At 30.0% G+C, this 14,673-nt stretch overlaps 1 pseudogene; it reads right to left on the bottom strand.

Moving 5' to 3' along the window:
- Positions 1-4,078: 4,078 nt before the first annotated feature.
- On the bottom strand, positions 4,079-4,514 carry LOC144574455 (18S ribosomal RNA; annotated as a pseudogene).
- Positions 4,515-14,673: the final 10,159 nt, after the last annotated feature.

Here is a 14,673-nt window from a genome sequence, read left to right as displayed (position 1 = left end):
ACTAAATTAATTTGAATGTTTAAATTTTTCACATGTAGACGCATCACTCGTAAGGTATGCGAATTTTAATGATTCGAATTCGTCATTTGAAAGCGATTTAATAGGTTTTAGACTTGAGTTCACCAAGGAACTTAGTGAACTCAAGAACACCCTAGTTCTACTCGTAAGAATATATCATATATATGATCATCGACATTGTGCTAGTATAGAATACATCATCAGCGTCGGCATATCAGTGTCCATTCTTACAAAGAATAAATACTGATAATGACAGATATTTTAGTACATAGTTTTTGAGTCCGCATCGTCTGCATTAACTCAAAAGAGAATCTTTTGAGTTAAGGCATTTTGATAGTCTGATATTAAACGGAGTTAATCTGGTCACAACTTATAATTCAGGGGCACCTTCAATATTAGTGTGAATCTAGTTTACACGGATCTTAAAGTGAATTAGACGATTCAGATGCATTAACTCAAAAGATTTTTTTTTAGTTAATGCAGAGGATACGAATTCATAATCTTCGGTGTTGGTTATTAGTAAAAAATCAACGCTAAAAAGCAAGAACTATGAGGATTTTTTTCAAGGATTTTTTCAGCGTGAACAGTTTGGACATCTAGCTAAGTCAGAGGCGGATTTAAAATAGAAGAAATGAGTATTAATTGATCCTCATTTTATTTAATTTTTTTTGTATTTATGTATAATTTTCTATATAATTTAGAGTAAAATATTGTAGTTCTATAAAATTGAGTCTCATTCTCTATAGAAAAAATTTATATAATTAAGTCTCATATTTATATTTGATCCCATAATTCGAAAGTTTTACTGCCTATCACACATTTTAAAATGGGTTTAAAACTTTGTTCCATAACACCTTGTTTGGATGGAGAGTAGAGGAAGGGAGAGAATGGAAAGACAATAAAACTTACCATCGAATCGTGTTTGGTTGACAAAATTATATCAGAGGTAAAGGGTACAGGAAGTAAAAGATTTAATCTTGTATCATTAATTGTAATCAATAGAATCGGTTTCCCTCCCAATTTAGAGTGTAATGGATGGAAATAAATTTTGTTGCTAATATTTTTAGTAAAAATAACACAAATATCCAACCATATATCTTACTAATATGATTCTCGTACAAGTTTTTTTGTCACAAACCTACAACAGCCACCAAATTTCTCATTAACTTTCTAAATTTTAATCAACCAAAGAATAAATAAGACGAAAATGAAAGTTAAATTTATTTTCTCTCATTAATCATCCAAACACGAAAAAGTTAAATATGTTAATCTTTATTTTTATTTCATTCCATTGTCATCTATTTTTCGCCTCCTCTTTCTTTCTCTACTCTCCATCCAAACAGAGTGTAAGAGAGTGAAGAGGAGGAAAGGATAAGAAAATTAAAATGTCATTTGATCCAGAACTTTAAAAAGAAGAGAGTGAGGGAAAGATTTTAACTTTATTTTCTCAAAAGGACCATTTTATCCCTTCCAAATTTATAATGTATATTTCAAATCTATTTGTCACCGCTGTGTAGAACAGATGGATAAGACATCAGTTCTCCCACACAAGAACCTGGATATGAATCGCTTGTGTGTTGTGAGTACCTACGGGCTTAAATAAAAAAAATTAAAAAAAGATTTTGAATCTATTTTCGCATACTGTGTTCTCCTATCATTTCATTATATTTTCTCCTTCTCTAATATTTTTCTATAATATATCCTAATTATCAGAGTTTTTTTGTCCGTAGATTTTTATTTTTTATTTTTAGTTAACTTCTTGCTCTCTGTTTCATTAAAACGATACTGATTATTACATTTCGCAATATGGTGTTCTTGGCCTTACAAAGACACTAGCACACAAGTACAATTGCAAAAGAAAAAAAGAAAAAAAAAGTCCAGTCATACTAAACTAATAATAATTAATTAGCGCTATTTTAATAACTAAGATATTACATCCTATAACTTATAAATTATAAGTTCGATAAATTCGCGAATAATTCGTACTTTTTTTTTTTACCATTGCTAAATTGAACTCCGAATAAAATGCAAAAATGACGTATAATACGTTTTATTCGCGAATAAAACACAAATCATGAATTATTCACAAGAAAAATAAGAAACTTTATTTTTTTTTATTTTTATTTTTTTTAGGGAGGGTTGGATATTTTATTTTCTTTGGATTTCTTTGTTATACTGAATTATTTTTGAATTATACTTAAATCACGAATTTGTAACTTCATCAAACCGAACCGAACTATTTGTTTATCACTAAGCTTTCTGTTACCACTCTGGCACCGATCTGATACTACATCACATCCAAACCATTGTAAAGTACAGCACAAAACGTGAAAAGATAAAATAAAAAAATAGCATGCGAGCAACAGAAAGCTAAAACGTGAAAAGATAAAATAAAAAGAAAAAAAGCTGAACGAGTCAACGAGAGGCAATCTATGTAAATATATTTTTGTCTACAGAGAGCTTTTATAATAAGTACCAATATTCTTCTGAATTTACCATAGGATTTTCTTTTCAAATTTTATTTTATTATATGCCGATGAGAACTACAAAAAAAAATAATCTATTTTTCTCTCTGTGTTTTATTTTCATTTTTATTCAAATTTGATATTGTTGTTTGATATACAAGTTCTAGAGCAAAACTAGAATGTTTTTAAGTTCATCAAGTCTCTTGATGAACTCAAGTCTAAAACCCGTCAAATCGGTTTCAAATGATGCATCCGAATTGTTGAAACCAGTCAAGCGGTCAAAAAACGTTCAAAAAATGGATGCATTAAAATTAATTTATTAATCTTCTAATTTTGACCGATTGACTTTATACTAAATTAATTCTAATGTTTAAAGTTTTCACATATATATAGATGCATCGCTCGTAAGGTATGCGGGTTTTAACGGTTCGGATTCGTCATTTGAAGCCAATTTGATAGATTTTAGACTTCAGTTCACCAAGGAATTTAAGAACACCCTAGTTCTACTCCAAGTTCTATCACCTCTTAAAGAGCTGCTAATTGATCAAGATGACATATACATTAAGGCTAAAAAATTGGGTTTGACCTTTATAATTATTTTTTATTATTGGTAAATTGGCAATTAAAAATATAATGGTAGAGGATACATACAACTTTTTGTAAATTTATTCCAATATAAACTTAATTAGTAGTAAAATAAATCAATCTTAATCAGGCGCGGAAGTTAGTGTTTGAAAAGGGTGGTAGCAAAATTACAGCAAGGCATTCTAAATTTCTCGCAAATTACAATAAAGCAAATGAATCTGACATTGTGCTTTGTGATTTGGAATTAAAGAGATGTAGAAGAATTTTTTAGAACCAGACCAAATCGTTATAATAGTTGAGAGCTGAGCTGGTGGCTGAATTCACAGCATGGTTTGCTAACAGAGCTGGAATAGGCTGAGCGCACAATATAAACTGAATTTTCTATTTTATACTTACTACTGTCATGTAAATAATCTTCTTCTCTCTTCTCACTTATTTTATGCTTTTTTTTCTTTCTCAAAAACTTTGTAAAATTGACACCATGTGTGTCTAATATATGAAATCTGAGAGCTTGACTCCTACATTTCTCATAAAAAAAGGGTGGTAGGCTGGTAGCTAATTCCTACCTTATATGCATTTTATTAATTTTATATACATTAATATCAACCTCTCTTATAAAATAAAATTATATATTATTACATATATTTAATTTTGTGGAGGGTTCAAATGCCTCCATTATTTTGTGCCTTCATTTTTTAAAACTTTAAAAACTCAAAATTTAAAACTTAAAAGTCAAAATAAAACTGTTAGATATGATCTACATCATTTTATCTATTCACATGTAAAAAATTATGACATTTCAATTTTGTTTTGGTTGTCATCAAAAACTTGTAAAAACCGTATTAATGTGGATAATTTCTAGACGTTAATTTTTTAACTTATTAATTTACGTAAAAACGAAATTGAAATATGATATATTTTTTTATTATATAGAGAAAATAACATAGATCACATTTGTGATCTAATGGTTTTATTTTGACTCTTAAGTTTTATATTTTGAGTTATTAAAGTTTTGAAAAATAGAGGCGAGGCACAAAAAATGGAGGCATTTGAATTCTCCTCTTTAATTTTTCATCCTTCTAAATTTAATTTTTCTATTTTCAATTTGCTCCCCTAGCTTTTGTCTATCAGTATCAATATCGACCCAGCAGAGTGCTTTTGCTGTTGGCGTCCTTTTCAATCTCAAAACATTTAACCGTTCCACCAGAAATTCCCTCTTCCCCTACCGTACTCCAACTTGGTAGTTTCCACTGCCTGTCCAGGGTTGAGCCCTGGGATTTGACGGTGGACTTGAAAAGCCACCTACAGACGCTTTACGCCCAATCATTCCGGATAACACTTGCATCCTCTGTATTACCGCGGTTGCTGGCACAGAGTTAGCTGATGCTTATTTCTCGAATACCGTCATTGCTTCTTCTCCGAGAAACTGTTGCCATAGTAAAGGTTGAAACTTCTAGGAAAAAACTTCGAATTGGGAGGTTGATTGCATGAACAGGAGATGGATAGATAGATAAGTGGTGAATAGTAAAAGAGAGAGGTGAATGGTCCAAAACCTGAGTTGGTGGGAATGAGTTGCACCACTTGTCTAGATTTAGATTCGGATGATTTTGCCAGACAATATTTCCACTATAGGCAAAATGTTACATCTCAAACTGCTAACTAATGTTAATGTATCACTCACTGAACAAAATGCACACGCACTAATTAATCAATCAGATTTTTGCCTTCTGTCCCATGACCAACCCCTCTCACCGCGTTGAGGTTTCCCCCCTTCTTTCATTGTTTTTATTTTCATAATTTCTTTTTAAGTAAAATTGTCAATGGGAATTTTGACTCGGATATATAGATCGAATAATTAAATGTTCTAGTTTGACCGACCAACGTTGTGTCACTGCTTTCCACTGTCATGCATGGATGACCTTTTTTTATTTTATCTTTTGAATTTTGAATTATTTCATTGCATTCACATTGACAAAAAAAAAAGATTTTAATGAATATGTCCTCTCTTTTTTTTCTTTTCTTTTTTTAAACTGCCCTAACCGCTCCCTAGAGGGGCGGCCAGTCCTCAGCACCTGACCGCCCCCCAATGAGGCGGTCAACCCTTTTTTTTTAGATCTTTAGAGAATAAGATATACAAATTTGACATCACTTTTAAAAAAAAAAAATCAATATTACCCACTACGCAGATGATAGGAGGTTGGCTACACAACAAGAATGGGAGAGTATTCGCGACGATAAAAGTGACTATCTGCGATGGTATACCGTCATAAAAGTGTTTTTTCTATTAGTGACGGTAGTATTTGCGATGGTATACCGACAGTATCGGTCGCAGAACGTTTGTTTCTAGGCCGTGGAACAAATGCTTCGGTTTTTACATTTTCAAAATTAAAATAGTTGATCCAAACCATTTAACATTCAATCTATATTAAAATGTACTTCAAGACTAAATTTTACATCTTTTGAAACTTTTTTACTATTTATTAAGGCAGTTGTAAAATCGTTGTTTTTAATGATCCAAAAAAATTTCACTGTTTATTAAAATCAACAATTTTAAAACTGACTTAATAAATAGTAAAAAAAGATCCAAAAAAATATAAAATTTGGTCTTCAAGTACATTTTAATATAGAATTTGATCACATCTAATAGATTGGATTGACCGTTTGGACTTTGAAAATTGAAAAACCAATTAATTATACTAGCTATGACTCTGGAACAAACGTTTTGATATTAGCCAACCTCCAGATAATAGTTGTGCATCATGGCAGTGGCACACAACCAGTATATGTGCAACCATGCAAATGGTATTAATTGTAGACCAAATGACTATGCAGATAATGGCTGCATGCAGGACATCAGGGGTGCGCAGCTATTATCTACAGAGTAGATAATAATGGTCCAAAACCTGAGTTGGTGGGAATGAGCTGCACGACTTGTTTAGATTTAGATTTAATTAGATGATTTTGCCAGACAATGTTTCCACTATAGGCAAAATGTTACATCTCAAACTGCTAACTAATGTTAATGTATCACTCACTGAACAAGATGCACACGCACCAATTAATCAATCACATTTTGCCTTCTGTTCCATGACCAACCCCTTTCACCGCGTTGAGGTTTCCTCCTCCTTCATTGTTTTTATTTTCACATTTTTCTTTTTAAATTAAAATTGTCATTGGGAATTTTGACTTGGATATATATAGATCGAATAATTAAATGTTCTTGTTTGACCGACCAACTTGTGTCACTGCTCTCCACTGTCATGCTCATGCATGGATGACTTTTTTTTTTCTTTTTATTTTATCTTTTGAATTATTCATTGCATTCACATTGACAAAAAAAAACGCATTATATTATTTTTTTCCAATACAATTTAGTGTTTTCACTTGTTATAAATACCGGAAGCATTTTTCGAATTTTTGTAGTTACCATTTTAAAGAAGAGGAGGGTTCCAATGCCTCATCTTTCTCATATGGTCATACCTTATATTTTATATTTTCGTTTTTAAAGTTCAAATTGTCGATCCGAACAGTTCAACATAATATTTATACTAAAATATGCATGAGGATGAAATTTTATATTTTTTGAATTATTTTTACTATTTTTTAAGATATGTACAAAATCACTGTTTTTGAACCGTTCAAAAAACAGTGATTTTCTACCCATCTTAAAAAATAGTAAAAAATTCCAAAACTTATAAATTTCATCCCTAATCATATTTTAGTATATATATTATGTTGAACGGTTCAGATCGACAATTTGAACTTTAAAGACAGATATAAAATATGAGGTATGATGAGGTATGAAAGACATGAGGCATTGGAACCCAAAGTGGTTCGAACAGATTTACTCACCGTCGGATCTGCTTTAGGATTCGCGCCTGCAATTTCGCATCTGCTTTAAAATCCGTACACATGAATCCTAAAGCAAATCTGACAGTGAGAGAACCCGTTAGAACCACTTTGAGTCCGATGGCTATTGGATGGCTATCGGACCCAAGCTGATTCCCTATTATAATATGCATGAGGATGAAATTTTATATTTTTTTGAAATTTTTTTATTATTTTTTAAGATAGATACAAAATCACTTTTTTTTTAAAAAAAAAAAACAATATTATCCACATTGATTTACTAATGAACTGATTTTTTTAATTGATTTATTCGGATTTTAATAGAAACTAATTCTCTGAAGCATCATAAATTTAAAAGGAAAAAATAATTATTTGGGTTAATTTTTCATGTACCCTTTTAGACTTCTCTAATTTCTTATTTATCGCGATCCCTATATACTTGAATATATCTTATTTGCCTCTTAACTCTCGAAACTCTTTCATTTTTATCCATTATACAATAATTTTGAAGTTATATATAATTAAATCATTAATTAAAATATTAAAAGACAAAAATGCCCATTCTTATTAAGAAGTAGAAACTCTTTCTTTTTTACATCGCTCCATCTGCTATCTCCACCTCCAGTTTCCAATTTTTGGTAAATTACCTCATCCAATCATGCACCTTTCCAATTTGGTTTCTCCTTCTAACATCTTGCTCCTCCTTTCACTTTGCCCAAACATGTTCACATACACCCAATTGCAATAGAAGATACACCAAATACAAATTGAATTCATTAATTTTACCAACTCAATCAATAGTCCTATTTCAATTTATTATGGATTTAGATTTTTGTTTAATCTGATGAATAAATTATGGATTTCAATTTTATTAAAGTATTGAGCAAAATGAAATATGTCTGATGGATATTACTACATTCAAAATGAAATGCTTTCGTAACCAGCATTTTTATCTCTCAAAACTAAATGCAATCATATTGGCGTTTATCCTTAAAAAAAAACAAGAAAAGGAAGACAAAGACAAACAGACAGACAAAAATGGAGATTAAATTCAAAATTTAAGAATTAACACTCAAAAAGTCAGAATATATGCGTTTTAGCCTTCTATGAGAAGAGAATTCTTTATCGTTTCTCCTTTCTGACAAAATATTCTAGAAAACGTAGATGAAGGTCGCCACCATGAAAGAGAAAACTGGGAGCAATTATTGTTGTGCAGAGAGAAGATGATGATGTGGAAAAAGGAAAAAAAGTAAGAATTAAGAGAAGGGTATAATTGGAAAACACAAATTCTAATAAAATTATAAATAGAAAATCAAAGAAGTTTTTGAGGGTAAATAGAAAATTAACCCTAATTATGTTCACAGGGCAAGTTGCCGCATTAGAGGGTTGGATAGCAAGTGGAAATTTGCTATTTGGATTTATCTTTGGTTTTTTATTTTAAAATTCGTATGGAATTAATTTACTCGTCAAATGCATAAGGTTTATCATATTTTTATGCATTAAAAGTCGTGTCGGCGCACTAGACGAGACGTGAGCAATTTGTTTCGAACAGGCAAAAATCATTATCATGTATATTTTATTTTGAGTGGCTGCATAATTGACCAATTTATGGCCGAATTTTTTTATTAATACACTAAAAAAAAATTTAATGAATATGATCTCGATTTTTTTTTTAAAAAAAACTGTCCTAATCACCAGTGGCGTAGTCAAAATTTTCATTAGGAGTAGGCAAAATAAATTATTATTATATTAATTATTATTATTTTATTTTATTTAAATTATTGAATTATAAAATATTATTAAATAATTTTCATTGGAAGCGGAATCGGTAATTAACCATGAATTAAAATCGAGAAAATTGGTAGAAATCCACCAAATTAGATCAAAAACTCGATTTTTTTTAAGTTTACTTTGAAGCATAGTTCACAAGACTCTTCTATTAAAATTTAGCTTATTTTGAATAGTTAAACATAATAAAAATAATTTAATGCATTACATTAAATTTCAGTATATTACTTTATAAAATATTTTAGTCTATTCCTTTCACAAAAATATAACAAATTTATTATAGTCTCACTATCATACCATTTTTATTAACCTTCTTCTTGTTGGAATATTTCAAAATAGATTGATGAAAGACTAACAAAATTATAACGACTCGGCCAATTTCACTAATCGAGAGCTTCGACTCAATCAGGAGTAGACAAAACTTAAATCCAAACCAACTATATACAAACTTGGTACCATATTTCAAAATCCAGGGGTAGGTGACTGCCTAGCCCAACCGCCTCCTGAGGGGCGGCCAACCCTCAGCACCTAACCGCCCCTCAATGGGGCGGTCAACCTTTTTTTTTTAGATCTTTAGATCTTAATATTTTTATTTAAATGATTTTGTGGAGTTTAGTTTCTTGTTTAGGGTGTATGCCAAAAAATAAGACATTTGATATATATTGATGAGTGATGTAGTAACTCTTTATAACTTTGACTTGATTTCTCAGTTTGATATCACAAGTCTAAAGATAATATTAATTAAGGACTTTGCATTGATTCTTAATAATTTATTTTATTCAAATATACACAAAAAAAATGGTTAGATTGCCTCAATGACCTTCAACTACATAAATATAACCATTATTCAAACAAGATGCTTTCGATGATTTTTGAATCAAGATTGTGAAATCTAAGAGAAGACGGTTTTGAATTTTGAAAAATAAATGAAACCTAAGGAAATACTTTACATCTTTGAATAATAAATGAAATTGTAATTCATTAAAAAAATAAACAAACGCACACAATAAATAGTAAATACATTTTAAAGTTCAGGTCATTTAGAGAGCATAGGTGCGTCATCGATGTTTTGACAATGATAAAGTTATGGTTGTTTAGAGAGCATGAGTGCGTCATCGATGTTTTGACAATGAAACATCTATGCACTTCTGCCGTCGTTAAGCCGGGCATTAACCATCGGTGCGTTATCGATGTTTTTGCACGGAAGTATCGTTTTTTTTTTTTAAACTTTAAACAGCCATAACTTTGGTTAGGAAAGTCGAATTTGCGCGTATGACCCCAATTCGGAAAGGGGGGATGAGACAAATCTGGATTTTGCCCTGAAGAGCCTCCTTAGGCATCCAACGGAATCTGAATTGAAAAAAAAACGTCGTTTAATGCTTCAAAAATTCAGTTTAAGTTTTCTATCAACGGTAGATATACAACAACCAGTATTAGTTTTTTTTTTTAAATCTAAGAGATTATTCAAGAATTATCCATATAATTATTTTAAAATACATTTACTATTTATTGTGTGTGTTTGATTATTCATGCAAATGGTATATGTTGACAATAATCAAATAATGTAATTATTGTCTTTCTCGCTCTCCAATTATTCTCTAAAAAAAAAGTTGATATCATTGAGGCAATCTAATTATATTTTTCTTGTGTATATTTGAATAAAATAAATTATTAAGAATCAAGGTCAAGTCCTTAATTAGTGTTATCTTTAGACTTGTGATATCAAACTGACAAATCAAGTCAAAGTTATAAAGAGTTACGACATCACTCATCAATACCACTGATGTCATAGAGAGCATAGATGTTTGTAATTTGTGATATGAGTGAGTCTATGGTACTATGCATATTACGATTTGTTACCGTGCTACGGCTTTATATTTGAGTTTTCAAATCCTAACGGTCGATCTGAACCGTTCATCTTGTTCTTCATATTAATATGTGTTTGGAGACCAAATTATACATTTTTAAATTTTTTTACTATTTTTTTAGATTTATTGAAAATCACTATTTTTGGATGGTCCAGAATTTTCAGATCAAGTGATTTTCTAAATATCTAAAAAAATAGTAAAAAAATGTAAAATTTGGTCTCCAAACACATATTAATATGGAGAACAAGATGAACGGTTCGGATCGACCGTTAGGATTTGAAAACTCGAATATAGAGCCGTAGCACGGTAACAACCCGTGATATGCATAGTACCATAGACTCACTCTATCAAATGTCTTATTTTTTTGGCATACACCCTAAACAAGAAAACTAAAACTCCACAAAATTATTTAAATGAAAATATTAAGATCTAGAGATCTAAAGATTTTAAAAAAAATTGACCGCTCCACTAGGGGGTGGTCAGGTGTTGAGGGGTGACCGCCCCTCTAGGAGGCGGTTAGGGCAATTTTTTTTTAAAAAAATCGAGAACATATTTATTAAAATCTTTTTTGTAAGAGTATTAATAAAAAATTCGGAATTTATGGTAACTTTTAAGTCATTTTATATTCACATTGAAGGGTAGAAAGAGAGGAAAAAAACAGAGAGATTGATCTATTTATACTTTTTATTTTATTTGTCTTATTTTTTCTTACTCAGGTTAAAAATAACAAAATATTAAGTTTTAGAAGGTTACAGGACGTTAAATGAATCATTTTATTAACCTTAACTTGTTAATAAGTAAATATTCAATCAAACAAATCGCATGTTTGAAATCTAGATGGAGAAATTATTTGTGAATATTAAATAGTTGAGTGACTTGACATTCAATCTTATTTAAAAAAACAAAGTAAAGTTGGTGTGTGCTATGCTCACCAAGAGAATTTGTTGAACATATAAGCTTCAAAATATATTGAATTGGCTTCAAACAATGAATCAAAACCATTGTAATCAAACTACTTCACGAGTATTTGTGTGTATATGCAAAATTTTGTAATTTTTGAATTAGATTAGTATAAAGTCAAGGATAAAAAATGATGAAAAATGAATGTATTAAAATAACTTGTAAAACTCTATTTTTCATCATTTCTTTGACCGCTTGACTTTATACTAAATAAGTTCGAAAATTTCAAACTCTTGCATCTACACGCATTACTCATGAAGTATGTCAATTTCAGTGGTTTGAATTTCAGTGGTTTGAATTCGTCATTTGAAATCAATCCAAACTCTTTGGTGAGTATAGCACACACTAGTTTTGCTAGAAAAATATCTATATATTCAACCAAACAATAAGCAATTAAAAAAAAATATTTCTCTGTCCTCTCTCTTCCTCTACTCTCCATGCAAATGAAGTATTTGAAAACTAGATAACTAGACCGTCCATTTTGTGTAGGTGCAAAACCAGGATTTTACCCATAGAGGAGCCATTACTAAAATGTAATAATTTATCAAGGACTAAGTTGTCATGTAACTTTGTCAACCACCTAGCTATGTAAACACTAAGAGAGTCATTATGTAACAAGGATAGGCAATTGTCTACATTTGAAATTTTAAAATCGAGTATGAAAAAGTATAAATATTTGGTTTGCTTATTCCTAAAAATTAAATTGCATACCCTTATTCTTTTACAATTCAATACTACAACCCAATCGAATTAATTAAATTGCAAATTGCGATTGATAATTGACTAAAATTGTTGAATGTTAATGTTTTTCTTGATTTTTGTTTAAATCTGATTTAAAATTTGGTGAGATTAATTAAAGTTGATTCAAGTATATAAGTTAATTTTGCCCACTGACTTAATAACCCGATAATCCAAAACTTTTTGTTCACCTATGACTTAAATCCTGACTACGCAATGCAAACTCTTTTCAAATAATTATAACTAACTAAAAGGGTACTTAAACACAACAAAATATATGAAATTTGATGTCTTTGAAATAATTAATTAATAGGGAGTCTAGCTAGTATAACATTAGTGTCATTTCAGCCTATATAACACCAACTCCAAAACCTATCAAGTCGACTTCAAACGGTGAATCCAAACCGTTCAAACCAATCAACTTCATTAGTTGTGCGTTACATGAAAAATTTATAATTTTACGAATTTATTTAGTATCAAGTCAAGCGGTCAAATGTATGAGTTTTTATGTTAATTTTAATACATTCATTTTTCAACATGTTTACTGCTTGATTTGATACTAAAATAACTCGAAAATATATAAAAAAAAATTGCATGTAAACGCATCGCATAAAGTAAATCAGTCCAAACGGTTTGGATTAGTCTGTTGAAGTCTATTCAATCAATTTTAAAATTAGTGTCATATGACACCGATGTCATATATACTAACCGGACTCATTAATAGGATATCAACCACACCACTTTCCCTACTTTTTGTAATGACTAAAAAAATGCTTTCAAATACTATAAGATATATCATCTAAACCAAATTGTTTATTAATACCCAAAAAAATTATAAAATTACAAATTCTATCCAACTTTCTAGAGGAATTCGAAATCTGCCATTTTCGGTGACTAAATAATCAGACAAAACTCCTCTTTTCGGTGACTAAATAATTAGACAAACCCCCTCTTTCCGATTATTTAGTCACCGGATTCATAAATTGAGACCTGTGACTAAATAATCGGTTTCAATAAATTCACCGAAAGAGATAGATTTTGAATTCTCACATAAACGTGGGTATATTGCGTAATTTTATAAAAATTTCAAGTATTAATAAAAATTTCGGTCATCTAAACTCTGTTCCATTAAAACAACATGTGTGCATGTTGCTTTTTATTACTTTTGGTTATAATGAAATCCTTCTCTTAATATAACATTTTTTTTTTAAATCTAAACGCCGACCGTTGCAATCAGTGGGACCAACAGGTCCCCTCCATTTTTACAACCTTATCCACTTTATTCCCAGCGTACATTATATTCCTTCTACAGTCTTCTTCTAGCATTCTTGCCTACCCCATATTTTTTTTTTTTTAAAAAGAAGCAAAAAGTAATGAATCTCATTTAATAATTGATGATATCATTGGTCAAGGAGAGCACTTGAGTACAAAATTTGGCAGCTTTTAATAAATGTATTTCTTATTCAATCCGATGCTTGCATAATGCTGATGTCACGCCGATGGTAGAGAATTGTTTTGATTATCTAAATTAATTTGTGGTTTTGTTAATAGTGGGTTTGTTTGGAAACTCCACTATTCCTAAATACCTTTATTTATTTAGCGTCATATGATATGACCACTTGAAAGTTGAATCTCCTAATTATTTAATATATCCGAATCTACTGAAGGTAATTAATTAACGAGTCTAGGATATTCTATGAAAAAAATAGTTTTTATGGGTTTTGTAAATAAAATATTATAAGTATTTTACCTTGTTTAATAAAAAAAAAGTATTTCCAAAACATGTAATTTCAACTTACTTCCGGTATGTTAATTTAGTTAATGATTTAGCTATTTAAACGAAGTGAATTTAAGTGTCAATTTAGAGCTTGTATGAACTCACTGAATAGATTTGTAAATTTGGTCATATTTTTGTGCAGTTTACTAAATGCGGCTGGTTGAGGAAAAAAAAAAAAATTGAAATACAGTACTGGTTATCATATATGGAAAAATACAGTTAATTTTGTCAACTTCCCTGCTTTAGGATGATTTTTATAAATTTCTCAGAATTTTTTTTCTATTTTTGAGATCTTAGAAATTAAATGGACTCTGTTGCTGTTTTTTTTAATGTGATTCAAAGCCCACAAAGTACATTATTTTAACTCGTAAATTGGACCGGGCTTTGTCCGTATTATCACCATTTCTTAGATATTTTTTTAAACTAAATAGAGAGGTATCACAAGGTTTAAACTTGTGTTTAATGTTTATGCTCACGAAGGCTTGAGAACTTTAGCTATTATCCTTCCATATTTTCTATTTATAATTTTAACCTGTAATAATGTAATAAAAAGTTAAATAAGGCCTACAACCCAAACAAAGATCTTTGTGAAAATAATAAAAAAATATATGCTCTGAGACTCAGA

The sequence above is a fragment of the Carex rostrata genome, chromosome 22 (genome assembly GCF_964058835.1).
Source record: "Carex rostrata chromosome 22, lpCarRost1.2, whole genome shotgun sequence".
In the NCBI taxonomy this organism is placed as follows: domain Eukaryota; kingdom Viridiplantae; phylum Streptophyta; class Magnoliopsida; order Poales; family Cyperaceae; genus Carex; species Carex rostrata.
This window is presented reverse-complemented; position numbering and strand designations above follow the sequence as displayed.